A 13277-nucleotide genomic window follows, 5' to 3' on the forward strand; every position below is an offset into this window, starting at 1 on the left:
GCGCGGGGACCCTTGGCGTAAGCCGCCGCTGGAGGTGTCATCTCTCCGCCCCTCGGAATCAGTGCGGATCGCTCAGCCTGCGCCGCCTTTCCCTCCAGCCCCCGCACTCTGCTCCTCATCGTGGGCTTCGCCTCGCCGTACGCCGTTCGACTGGTAAGTGGGAAAGGCATCAAAAAGGGGGACATCGGCGTCTTTTTTGGGTGGAAAAAAATCTGCGGTTAGGAGCGACGGCGCCGGGGATCCGGGGATCCGGGGAAGCGGCGCCGCGACTAAACGCTTTGCTGCATCTCGGCGGGCTCCGTTGGTGTAAGAAACCCCACGAAATCGGTATGTTTTCCCTCACAATCGACCTTAAAGGCGTTTTATCGGAAAGACGCCGAAGCCGTGCGGCGTTTGACGCAGGATGCAGCCGCCGAAGACCGGAGGATAAGTGTATATTCGGCCTCTTACGTTAAAGCCGTTATAAAGTCCGGGCTCGAGCGGAGTGGGTCGGTACGTTTTCGCGATGTTTCGTTGTGGGAAACATATCGGGGCGGTTGCAGGAGGGGACACGGCTGTCTACATGGTAGCAACATGGAGGTTTTATTTATAACAGGTAGCTAAGGGATGGCTGCACGGTGCAGGCTCCCGGGACTCGGAGGATGCAAACAGGCGTGGTCGTGCGGGTGCACACTCAGGGGAAATGTGGTGTCCATTTGACGGAGGTTAACCGTGGATAAATAAATAAATGCATCCGGTTTTCCAGTCCGGCTTCGAAGGGGGACCCGTTGGTTGGGAAATGCGACGTTTTCCTCCTCCGCCTTTCTGGCCGGTGTGGAGCTGCGTCAGCGCCGCTCGGTATCTGCGGCTCCGTGCTGGACGGGACGGGATGGGATGGGATGGGACGGGACAGGACGGTGTGGGACGGGGGGTCATTGTAGTTACGCGTCTGAGCTCATATTTCAAACTGCTGTATCGAATGGGGGAGCTAATTACCGTCCGCATCATTACATACCTGCCAGCTCTCCATGCACATTTTGCATCGCTTTCCATATGGGCCAGTTTAAACAGATCACCCCAGCCATTGAGAAACGCGCCCTTCGCGATATTAAACAAGAAATAAAGCAATATAATGGTGGTAGAACGCGGTATTTTAGGTCTGCGGCTTTTCAGTTTGTAATTTGGAGTTTGTCCGGATACGGCCGGCTTACGTCCTGGACCATTGCGGTACTGCAGTCTTAATGCGGTTAATGTGACACAAGGCACGCTGTAATGGAGGGGGTACCGGACCAGCTGCAAAAAAGACCTTAAAAAGAAGCACGGGATGCCGCACGGATCCGTGACCGGGGGGCTCTGTGTGGCCTGCCCCGGCCCCCGGAGCCTCACCAATCAGGAGCCCCATCTCCTCTCAGCTCGCGACACCCAGGGACAGATTTTAATGTGCATTTTCACCGATTATTAGATCTTTTCGGGCTATGTAACATCTTAGCCCTTTCACGGTTTTATAAAGGAACTCGTTCCTGGTACACTTGAGGCTGATGCCAAGCAAAAAGTTCTGTAAGATCGGAAAATATTGCAGCCCCCCCCCCCCCAAATCCAGAATGCTAGTGCGATTGTAGCCTGGGTGTCCAGGATGCTGTGTGTGGCTTGTGTAGGCTCACACATTTGCCGAGGCAGTGCCAAGCGCCTGGTGTCTAATATTGGTAGGACAGGACACCCCCAGCCACTGGCCCCCACTTTTATCTTTGCTGTCTATCGTGCTTAATGACATCCTCCTCATCAAGCTGTCTGCCCTTGGTGAGGATGATGTCACCGCTGTGTGGAGTAGGACCCTGACGGAGGGTATGAAGGGCTGGGGACATTGCTTTTGAGGTCAGACTGAAATTTTAGGTCAGAATGTCCGCCTCACTCTCTGTCGACTAACTGAATAACCTAATTGAGCTTATTTGCCATACGGTGGCTGTTTTTGTTGCAAAGTAGTGGATGGTTGTTTCTGTGTTGCTGTTGATGTGCTTTTGCAGGATAGAATGTGTTTGCAGGATGTGTTACCTTGAGTGCGTTTTCTTTGAAGTGGCTGTTTGTGAAACAGGGCAGACGCCAGGCTGCAGGGTCAAAGTGCGAGTGTGTGTGTGTGTGTGTGTGTGTGTGTGTGTGTGTGGAGACCCACGCAAATTGACCTCAGCTGTGAACAGAAGTAAAGTTCCGCAACGTCACCTGAAGGCCGTGAGTAAGTTGTGGTATGTGTTACCATATGGTTGTGTGTGTGTGGCCTGTGGTGACAGATTTGTCTCCTTGTACCGGGGGTGGAGGGCACAGGGTAAGGCCCACCTGACTCAGCACCTGATCATGAAACACTGTCTGGATGGGCTGAGGAGAGAAGACAGAGTGAATTATGTTCAGAAGTGAAGTCTATGGTTATAAGGCAGTTAATGGAGTCTTTTGGACCAGAATTGTACTGGTCGGTCCCCAGTTTGGCTGTGCATTTGTCTCCCTCCGGCTTCACAATGTTACTGGTTCTGTGTTGTCCATGGCGTGTTTTAAGCTGTGACGCTGCAGCGCTTCACATCTTGCCGGAAGGTTCGGGGGAGTGGAACAGAGGGAGCGAAAGGCACTTAGACTCTGCACCTCAGACACCCTGTGTCGAGGGGGGGGGGGGGGTGGTTGCATTTTGTGACGTGTACAGGCCGGTGCTTGTTTATGCTGCAGTTCCTGGTGCTTATAGAGTTTATGATGGCGGGGCTGCTGTCGCACATGGAGTTCCGCAGTGCCTCGATTTACTGCGCCGCCATCACTCTACCCCGTCTGTCCTCGTTTAGGGGTTGAAGGTGTTCCGGCACAGAAGCACAGCCCGATCCAGCTTCACAGTTAATCGAACGGTCCTTTTTCTGCTCGAGTCCCTAGCAGGATTTTGCAGCTCAGATCTTTTACCGTTCACCATCTGTGGTTATGATTTAGCGACCTCCGTGAGCCAGCAGGCTGAAGGCTGCGTTTTCTTTCTAGATGCCCATTTTTTCTTCTTAACTTTCTGTGAGTGTCGTCTTTCCTGCCAAATGTGCGTCCACCTGTGAGAGCCACTCATGATGTCTGGGCCCTCCCCAGTGTCACCCTCTGTGAGCTGGGGCAGTGGCAGCCTCGCCTGCCCTCAGTGGCCCCTCTCATATCTGTCAGGGGGCCCTGGTTTTGACAAGGATCTTCAGCCTAGCCAATCGTCATTAGCAGCGAAGCTAACAGGCAAGGTTTGTCATGCTGGCTTTGCTTTTATGCACCATGGCGGAAGGTGGCTGTTTGTGGATGAGGGCCGTCTGAGACGTCGGCTAACATTAACCTCATGTCTAGAGAAGCGTTGAGTAAAGAGAGGCCAAGGGGGGGTCTTAGCCTGGATTCATAAACCAGAATGCCGTGAATATTTTATGTGCGCTTGGGAGATGAGCATTAACGTTAACAATTTAAAACTGACGCTTTCTTGGCACTTTGCCCCACGCTACTTCAGCACGTGATGCTTGAGTGTTTTTGTGTGAGCGAGGTCAGACCGTGGTCAAGGGCACAGACCCGTTACCTGCTATCCTGTCAATTTGAGTTTCAGGAGTAGCCCAGCTGTCAGTAGGTTTGGATAGAAACGGTTGATTTATGTTTTGCACTTGGTCATTTAATTGACACGTTTTCCGAAGCAGTTCACTATTTTTGCCCATTCACGCAATGTGTGTTTTTACTGGAGTGGAACTCTAGGGTCCTATATCAAAGCTCTTCATGGAACTCGAACCCGCCACCTTCCGGCTGCTGGTTTATGACCCACTCCTTCTCCTGTGTGATGGTTCCTGGCCCTGAGGGAGGAGCTGGAGTTTCTCCATGCGGGGCCCCTGACAAAACAGAAATGTCCCACACCCTAATATTGCCGACACCCCCCCCCATTGCATTTTTGATAAAGGAAGGGTTGAGGGAAGCGAGGCTGAGGGAATGTGTAAGAGGAATGCTTGATGGTTGAAAGGAAAGCAGGCAAACAACTATTTCTGGAATAGTGAGTGGGCGCCCCCCTGCCCCCCCACACAAAATGGACGTGCACTTGTTAATGCTCGAGCCTGCTGTTTCTTTTTTTTGTTTTTTGTTTTTTTTACATTTTTTTCCTGAGCCAACGGGGCACAAAAAGCCTTTTATTTTCGGAGTCGTGAAACGATTCGGGTGGAATGTCGCTGCTGGGGCTTTCCGCGGTGATGCGGTGGTTAGCGTCCTGGCTAGTGCCGCGGCAGTCAGTCAGCTGGACCGTGCGGGGCGTGGCGGGGGAGGAGTCAGCAGTAAATGGGTTCGCGTCTCATGGGGGAAGGGGGGAAGGGGAGGAGGGGGGACAGCGGGGATGGAAAATGGGACGCTGCGACAGGAACCAGTGCGGCCGCCCAGTGGTAGCGCATAGCTAAATATAGCCCTCAATGTTCTGCCATAATGGCCAGCACAGCTTCACCTGCCCCCCCCCCCTCGCTCTCTTTAATCATCTCCCCCTTCTTTTTGGGGGTTTTTGGGGGCCCCCTCAGTCACTGGACCCTACCTGTCCCTAAAGATGTCTGTCACAACTGTCCCCGTTTCTGCGTAAACAAACCTTCCATCGACACTGAGGGGGGGGGGGGGGGTCTTTTTCACCATTTATTGAAATAGTCGTTTTTAGGCCTGGATGCTGCCCGCGTCCCCCCACACCTCCGTGTCTGTGTCGCTGTCATTTTATAAACAAATCGCATCCATTTTGCTGTTTCGCAGTAAGAGAGTGATCTGTGGTACAAGAGTCATTCAGATTTCAGGCTTATTGGGACAAACTAATACACTAATCTGTTTAAAAAGCACCTTCTTATTTGCTGATCATCTTGTCATACAGTTTCTCCCCTTCGGTTCAGTTGAAATGGTTGCTAACTGGTCCCCTGCTGGGCTCAGGATAGTTCTCTCTGAGGTTTTATGCTGCTGCTAATGCACTGTTATCCTCTGTCTTAAACGCGTCTCCACCTTACTGCTCCTGGTTACATTTCTGTCGGCTTTTATAGGTTTCCTCTTTCAGTGTTCTCCTCGCTTCTGAGCAAAGATTGGGGGGTGTGGCTTTGGTCTGGGGGCGTTCCCAGTGGCATTACCAGGGGTGTGGCTTTGGTCTGGGGGCGTTCCCAGTGGCATTACAAGGGGTGTGGCTTTGGTCTGGGGGCATTCCCACTGGCATTCCCCGCAGTGTGGCTTTAGTCTGGGGGCGTTCCCAGTGGCATTCCCAGGGGTGTGGCTTTGGTCTGGGGGCGTTCCCAGTGGCATTCCCAGGGATGTGGCTTTGGTCTGGGGGCGTTCCCAGTGGCATTCCCAGGCATGTGGCCTTGGTCTGGGGGCGTTCCCAGTGGCATTCCCAGGCATGTGGCCTTGGTCTGGGGGCGTTCCCAGTGGCATTCCTGGGGGTGTGGCTTTGGTCTGGGGGCGTTCCCAGTGGCATTCCCCGGGGTGTGGCTTTAGTTTGGGGGCGTTCCCAGTGGCATTCCCAGGGATGTGGCCTTGGTCTGGGGGCGTTCCCAGTGGCATTCCCCGGGGTGTGGCTTTAGTTTGGGGGCGTTCCCAGTGGCATTCCCAGGGATGTGGCCTTGGTCTGGGGGCGTTCCCAGTGGCATTCCCGGGGTTGTGGCCTTGGTCTGGGGGTGTTCCCAGTGGCATTCCCAGGGATGTGGCCTTGGTCTGGGGGCGTTCCCAGTGGCATTCCCAGGGATGTGGCCTTGGTCTGGGGGCGTTCCCAGTGGCATTCCTGGGGGTGTGGCTTTGGTCTGGGGGCGTTCCCAGTGGCATTCCCCGGGGTGTGGCTTTAGTTTGGGGGCGTTCCCAGTGGCATTCCCAGGGATGTGGCCTTGGTCTGGGGGCGTTCCCAGTGGCATTCCCCGGGGTGTGGCTTTAGTTTGGGGGCGTTCCCAGTGGCATTCCCAGGGATGTGGCCTTGGTCTGGGGGCGTTCCCAGTGGCATTCCTGGGGGTGTGGCTTTGGTCTGGGGGCGTTCCCAGTGGCATTCCTGGGGGTGTGGCCTTGGTCTGGGGGCGTTCCCAGTGGCATTCCTGGGGGTGTGGCTTTGGTCTGGGGGTGTTCCCTGGGGTGTGGCTATGAATGAGGTGGATGGCTGGCGTTTGACGACTTAATGGCGAATCAGCGGGGCTGAGAAATGGGCAGCATGTGTCTTTTTTAGGGCTGCAGGATGTCGCATGCAGGATGTCGCATGCCGCGATTATATATGGAGTATGTGCAGTTATCACCCGGGCTTTAGATGACGGGTGTAAACATTTGTCTGGACGCCAACTTTTCAATACAATGCAGGTGTTTACTTACACCCACAATTTGGTAAGCAGATTAGCAGTATGCCTAAAATATCAATAAGAGGCGTACCCTTATGTTTAATAAATGTGTCGGATTTTAAACTGCAGAAAGTATCGCCAAACCACCAACATCTTTTACCTTGTTTATCCACAATATCTCCTCTTTTAAATGATGTCATTGCTCCTGAGTTGCCCCTTTCTTCACCGCCACTTCAGTGCTTATCGCTTCCATGATATGCCAACATGCTCCTTTAACCAAATATAATAAACATAAAGTAAGGAAAAGCTGACATCCAGACATATGTTTTATGCCCATCATCTAATGTCCTGGGGATTATAGCGCCTGAGCCTCACACCTGCGATTGTATTGCAGTGACGTCGTGCAGCACTAGCCTTATGAATGTTTATCTCAGGAGCGGCAGATTATTCATTTCTCAGGCCGTATTACAGCAGGGTCAGGGGTGGGGTTGTGTCCTGTTTTTATTCTCGAGGTCAGTGGGGGGGGTGTGTTGTTATTGGGTGCACACTGGAAGCAGATGGAGCATGTGGAATTTGTGTCGGGTGGTGGCATGGGGGTGGGTCAGGACTTTTCTGAGCTAGCTGGGGAGGTGGGTGTCATTGAGTGGGGGGGGGGGGGTGTCAGCTGTTGTAGTAGAACAGGTGAGGAGCACATGGCACACTCTGGGGGGGGGGGGGGGGCTCAGTGCCACAGGAGACAAGGTGGGTCCGAGGATGGCGGTGCGCTGGTGTGGAGGGGTTGGGAGTGAGCCCAGCCTAGGCATTCCGGGCATTCTGGGCATTTCTGGGATTTTCTTTCATGCCTTCCCTCTGATAAGCCTTAACAGTGTCTGTCGAGAGTCTGTCTGTTTGCCAGCCCCCCCCCCCCCCAGCACACTCACACGCACATCTGAACCCCCCCCCCCCTTTAGAGACAATGTTAGCCTGTACCTCAATGTGTCTGCAGCAGAACGTTGCAGAACCGCCATCTAACATCACAGCAGCAGCGGTTATTGGTCGCCGCTACTGCGACCTGTTTCCAGACTGCGGTCGTGCCCTTTGATGGACTCTGACATTCTCACCGCACCACCGATATTTCTGGATAGAAAGCAGCAATTGTCTTCCTCTTCTCCTCCCTATGACACAGTTTAGGTACCTCATGGTAGTGAAGGCTTGGAGTGGGGGGGCACTAAGACCTACTCTGTGTAGTCTGGAGGGGGGAATGGTTCAGTCAAACGCCTCCTGCTCCAGTACCATGCCAAACACAGCTTGTCCAGCGTCAGGCTGTTTGAGCTTAAGATATCATTATCATCAAAATAACCCATGGACAGGCAGCCTTCTGTTAAGGAGGATGAAGTGGAGGCAAGGTTGTGAATCTGGGATATGGAGATGCTTTCGGCTGGAGCGGAGTTTTCCTATAAATAGTGACAGTGTGCTGGGAAAGGGTTAAAGGTCATGGGGAAAGGCTCTCAGAAAAGGTCCTTCAGCGGGAGCTCCAGCGCAATGTCCTCCAGTCCAAACTTGAGCCCAGTGAGGAGAACCTTTTGTCTTTCTAATGACATTTTATGATGTTTTTCTTCGTGCCGGAGAAGGGAGCATTGTTCACATGGCACGCCGTTGAGGTCCGCGGTGCCAGCCGTCCGGGGTGAGTCATGGGATGGCCCCCCGTCAAACCGCAGACCTAAAGGCTGATGGATCTGCCAGAGGTCCATCCTTTGTTCGGTGCCTGCTCTCGCATCCCTGCAGTTGCCGGGTGAGGATGAGGGCAGTGGTTCCGTTGCCGGGAGAAACCGTTGACCTCACTCGCCATCTTCTCTGCACTGTGGAATCCAGGTGCTGTGGAGACCCACGCACTCAAAACATAGCTTCCCATATTTCTTTAGATTGAAAGTGTCAATCCTTGTGGGGAGGGGGCAAGGTGACATTTTCGTAGGTGGCTCCTGTGTAAAGGTTAATGTCACCCTCCCCGGTGGCCTGATGAGGTTGCTGTTTGAGGCGGCAGCCGCTGCCCATCTGGACTGCAAAGCCGTCGATACTGCTGATGTCCGCATCTGTCCGGCTCTGCTGCCGACATCTTAATGAGCCAGCAGAGAGCTGTCAGGCAGTTGCAGCCAGGCGAGGAGGGGGAGGGTGAAGATGGACGGATTAAAAAAATAATTGGTACCCATGTCAGCTAGGCAGCTCATAGGTAAACTTTAATCTCGGCTGGCTGCTGGCAGGGGAGTCGTAACTCGATCCGGCCCCTGTCTGCTTAGCGAGGCTTGAATGGGGAGGGAAAAAAAATGTCTTAAAATTTTAAAGAGAGGTTTGTTTCTGTGAGGATTTATTTTCCTTGAGCAACTGCATGGTGGCTGTCTGCCATTTTTATTTGCCTACATTCACAAGTTGTCTCCACATAGGCGATCTGCCGCCGCCTTGCAGCGAATGCAGCCGCCCTGGTGTCGTGTCTCACCCTGTGAATCCCTGACTCCCACGTTTCCCAGCTAAATTCCCAATCCAGAGGGCCTTCCCCCAGCCCTGAGGGCATGTCCCTATCTGAGATGCTGGGTGCGAGCCGGTGTCCTGTTCCCGCAGATCCTGGGGATTTCCTCTTGCACTGAGGGCCGTGGTCGTGCTCCACGAAGTTGCAGCAGTATGTTCCTGACAATGACCCCTGTGTCTGTAGCACGTGGCTTCTCATGTAAATCACAAGGGGTGTGGTCCCCCACCCCCGCTGGCTTGTCCCATCACAGGTCATCACGGGTCTTCAGAGCCAATCACATTGAAGGAGATCTACTAGTGCTGATTCTGTCCTTATGACCTCATGCAAGCTGGGTAACCTGGAACAGGGAACAAGACGGTTAGGTCCTCGGTGAGAGGACGGCACTGAACATTCCAGAATGGTCTTAGCCATATGCAGCCTTCTAAACGAAGCAGCTGTATGGTTAGGAAGGGCACCGTCTGCCCCAGACACAGTGCTGCTGTTTGTTTTGGGCCTTTTATTACATTGTTCCTGTTGGTTAAGGCAGCCCTCCTCGCTGCTCATATGGTCTGGGGGTAAAGGTGGATCGCCATGGCGACGCTGCGCTCCCCCGCTGTGTCGCGGTTTTGGGTTCCTTTATGGAAACACTCATGGTTAGTGGCTCTGCCGTCTGTTTGGCAGCTTGTGTGGTTCTAGATGCCCTGAGCCTCTCAAATGATCATAAAATGTGGTTCTTTACGGTTTCTACTATGTGGAATAAATGTAGTTGAATGTTTGACCTAGTATCCTAATAACTGCTCTGTCCAGAACCATGTCATGACTGTTTTCTTTTCTTTTTGGTATTAAGATCATTTGTAATATTTCGGAAAAGTTGCATAATACTTTGAGTCCCTTAAACTATAAGAAACATGTCGACAGTGTTTAGTTATATTGTGATTCTTGAGTGTCTCTGTTAATATCAACGATTTTTGCTTGCAATGTGTGAATCCTGGCCATACCACGATGCAAGCATCTTACAGGCTGGACTGAAGAATTGCCCTCCACTCTCTAGCATCTGATTGGCTACCAGCTGAGGTAGCCTCCCGCCCGCTCCCACAGGCCATGTGACCAGGCAACTGCTTACAGCTGGTCCACAGCTTGACTGCCCAAATGATACAAAAACATCCTGTTGGAGATACAGTCGGGTCACTCACTTGCGCAGTTAACATGGCGTAGAATTCTGTCTGCCTGGGCCAGGATTATAGTCAGAAGGGGGATCTTACCCTCAATATTAAGTCTTCAGTCATTATCATCCCTCTCAACCGCCCCGCCCCCCCCCCCCCCCAAAAAAAAGCAAACAAATAAACAGGAAAGAAACCACTGTGACCAACAGATATGCGTGGGTGGGGTTCAGGCCGTACCGAAATGATTTGGTGGTTATCTGACACAGGAGACCTGACCAGGAGTCTGATGGCTTTCAGAGGCCTACCCGGGGTTTCCTTGAGGCCTGCAGCGCTGTGGACTGACACCCTCCTAACCATCCACAGGCCGTTCCCGTGGATCACTTCCATCTCCCCAGATGCGCATTGCTGCCGGCTCCTGTGTGAAGCCCGGGCTTCTCCGCCTCTATTTGGTGGGGTGCAGCTGTCTGGCCTCGCTGGCTCCTTCCCAGTCTGCCTGCGTCATGAAAAACTCCCACATTTCAGTGGAGTTCCTCCATCGTGCGTCTTTGGAACCAGGCGATCAGTGACCTCTAAAATTCTGGCAGTGTCTCAGAGCTCTGCTGTACTGACGCTTCCATCGTGCTGGAGACCATCATCAAAGACTTACCTGTCATCACCAAAGCCATATGCGCCACTTTTAAATCTCTGAACCACATTGGCCACTGTAAATACATGGTTGAGGACTTCTGTAGACTTCTAACCATTTTCAAAATATGCTGGTATTTTGAATGTTAGGTCCTTTTTCCCAGAATTCCCTTGGGGCTGTCGTTCTGACAGCCAAGCACAGGAAAGGATCAGCCACAGCTCTTGTCGGTTTCTCTTCCACACATGTGTGTTGCAGATGATCCCGTGGTCTGTTTTTGGTAAATATAAATGAAATGACTGATCAAGTTAAGCAGCAGTAATATCAGCCGTTGCGTCGGTCTTGTTGCTTTAGAAGATCTCCCCCTTTATCCCTCCAAGTTGTGCTTTGTTCCCGCGCAGCCACACCCGCATGCTCTTGGATCTGTTGTTTTTCTTTGGTGGGGCGACGTCAGAACGAATTGTTTTATGGAGCTGGCTTGTGTTACTCCTCCCTCCCTCCATCCCTGGGCCCCAAGAAGCCACAGCCGACGTTGGAGTCACGATGGAGCGGTTCGTAAATCTGGTGGCTGCTTTCACAGTTGGAGCGTCATCGTCGAGGAGGAGGCCATCTGTCAGATGCATAACGATTAAAGAAAAAATTTAAATCTGATCATCAAAATTCAACAACTTCTTGAATCTCTGTTACTAGTAAGCAGTACAGAAAAGACGCAGTATTTTATAATGTTTTTATTTGTTGTTTATTCTCTTCTCACTTTTACTGAGGGGGTTCAGTATATATGCAATCCTTAAGAATACTTAACTGCGAAAATATGCATTACGGTAGCTGTGAAATCTGAATGGTTGCCGTAGATACAGATACTTTGAGGAGCACGGCGATGATCGTTGGAGTGACTCCATGCAAGTTTCCCAAATTGAGGCTGAGGTGGGCGTGTTGTCAATGTGACAATCGCAGCTGGCTTTAGTGCGGGCGTCCGAACACCAAGAAGCTCGTGTGTGTGTGTGTGTGTGTGTGTGTGTGTGTGTGTGTGTGTGTGTGTGTGTGTGTGTGTGTGTGTGTGTGTGTGTGTGTGTGTGTGTGTGTGTGTGTGTGTGTGTGTGTGTGTGTGGGGAGAGGCACCATTCTCTGGGGGGGGGGGTTCACCTGTTGCAGTCCATGTGTGCAGGAAGGGAGTTAGACGGTGGCGTGACGCACAGGAGAGGCTGTGCTTATCCCGATGTTACGCTCCCATCCGTTCCAGCCGCGTGCTCTTACTCATTCAGCCGGCCCGTATAAATCGTCACGTATCTCGGTGTCGGTAACGACAGGTCCGGGCCGCATGGCTGTCACCTCCGCATGAGCCTTGGCGTCGATGCCGGCTTGTACGCCTGAGCATTTTTGGACATCGACGCCATACCACCTGTTCCGTTTAAGTGTTGCGTGCTTCGGGATGCGTCTCTCGTGGCCGCGTTTCCCCGCATGACTCACGCCAAGAGCGTTCGGAAAAAGCGCTAAAATGTGGAGATGTGAAAACGATCTGGTCTGATGTGTCCTTGTAAATGGGTGGAGTAAACGGCACGGTCTAACCGAAAAGGGTGGTGGCCTGCCTCCTCTCTCTGGGTCAGTGCTCCTGTGTGGCCCCACAAGCTATGTCTGTCTGACTGCATGAAGCTGGGGTACGGGGCCGTTAATGACTGTGCTCCTTCCAAGCTGGGTAAGGCAGCGGGCTGGTAGGATGGACTCGGCTGCCTCGGCTGTGACAGGGAGACAGAGGTCAGAAAAGGGGTGTGGGGTGCGGCTAGCTGATAAGTGCCCGTCCTGTTGAGACGGGCTTTGGCGCTCTAGTGGGCAGGTGCCGCCTTGGCAGCCGTGTGAATAAAAAGCGTTTGGGAGATGGGGGGGGGGGAGGTTATGTAAGCTCGTGGGAGTGAGCGTGAGTGAGCGCAGAGTGAGGACTGGAAGGATAACGGCAACCCGGCAACAGCTCCGCTCTGTGTGTGTGTGAGGGTTTTTTTTTCTTTCCTCCCAGCTTGGGACTGAAAGCAGAGTCTTAATTCAGAGAGACTGGTTCTGTTCCATCTCTGCTCAGAGCCCTTAAGCACCAGGGAACTGAACCGTAAACTGAAAAGAGAAAGTGCGCTAATTTCTTTTAGTGATGGCGTGTGTACTAGGTTAAATAATCTAAACCTATGTGTCTATGTCAGAAGCAGAACCCGAGACGGGTGCTATTTCCCAGTGTCGGCGTGCTTGGGCCTGCTCGCTCGGTCCAAATGTTTGGAGTACCGGATGTTAAGCTGTTTTTCTAGGGAAGACATCAGAACTGGCAGTGAGCTGGCCGGATATTTATATAATCTCCCCTGATATCTGACCAGTTGAGGGGAAGTGGGATTCTTTGTTTCGTCTTTCATTCTGTGTGTGTGCGTGTGTGCTAGGTACAGGGCATAGTATTCTGCTGCTTCAGGTGGAAGGTCAGTAGTCACAGATAGTCATTTAACGAATCAGACACAGAGTGCAGATGAGATTTGCCAGTAAATGATAAAGTGGAGAGGCTTGCGATGGTGGCATTGTAGCAGTGTAGAAGTACCAGCAGTCTTAATGAGTGCATGTTTATGTTCACAGCTCCTCCCAAAGGTGCAGCAGCATATTGTCTCATGTAGGGACTGGTAGCTTTTCAGTGGACGTCTGTTTCCTGGCCCCTTGGGGAGTCTCCCGTAGCCCTTGTTGGCAGTTGAGGAATGCTGTTGGATTGATGGCTCTTGGCGTTGCTCAAC

The 13277-nt window shown here is 52.4% G+C and overlaps 1 protein-coding gene across 3 annotated transcripts in view; it reads left to right on the plus strand.

The window, feature by feature from the left end:
- Window positions 1–13277, plus strand: part of LOC111852352 (spectrin beta chain, non-erythrocytic 1) — a 73050-nt gene continuing 59773 nt past the window's right edge. For 2 of the 3 annotated variants that reach the window (XM_072709399.1, XM_072709396.1), the window contains exon 1: window positions 1–153. The gene's annotated coding sequence lies outside the window, so the exon portion shown is untranslated. Of the gene's footprint in view, window positions 154–175; window positions 328–13277 lie in introns of those variants that run through there. The other variant, XM_072709397.1, reaches the window with a different exon arrangement.

Source organism: Paramormyrops kingsleyae, chromosome 3, assembly GCF_048594095.1.
Source record: "Paramormyrops kingsleyae isolate MSU_618 chromosome 3, PKINGS_0.4, whole genome shotgun sequence".
In the NCBI taxonomy this organism is placed as follows: Eukaryota; Metazoa; Chordata; class Actinopteri; order Osteoglossiformes; family Mormyridae; genus Paramormyrops; species Paramormyrops kingsleyae.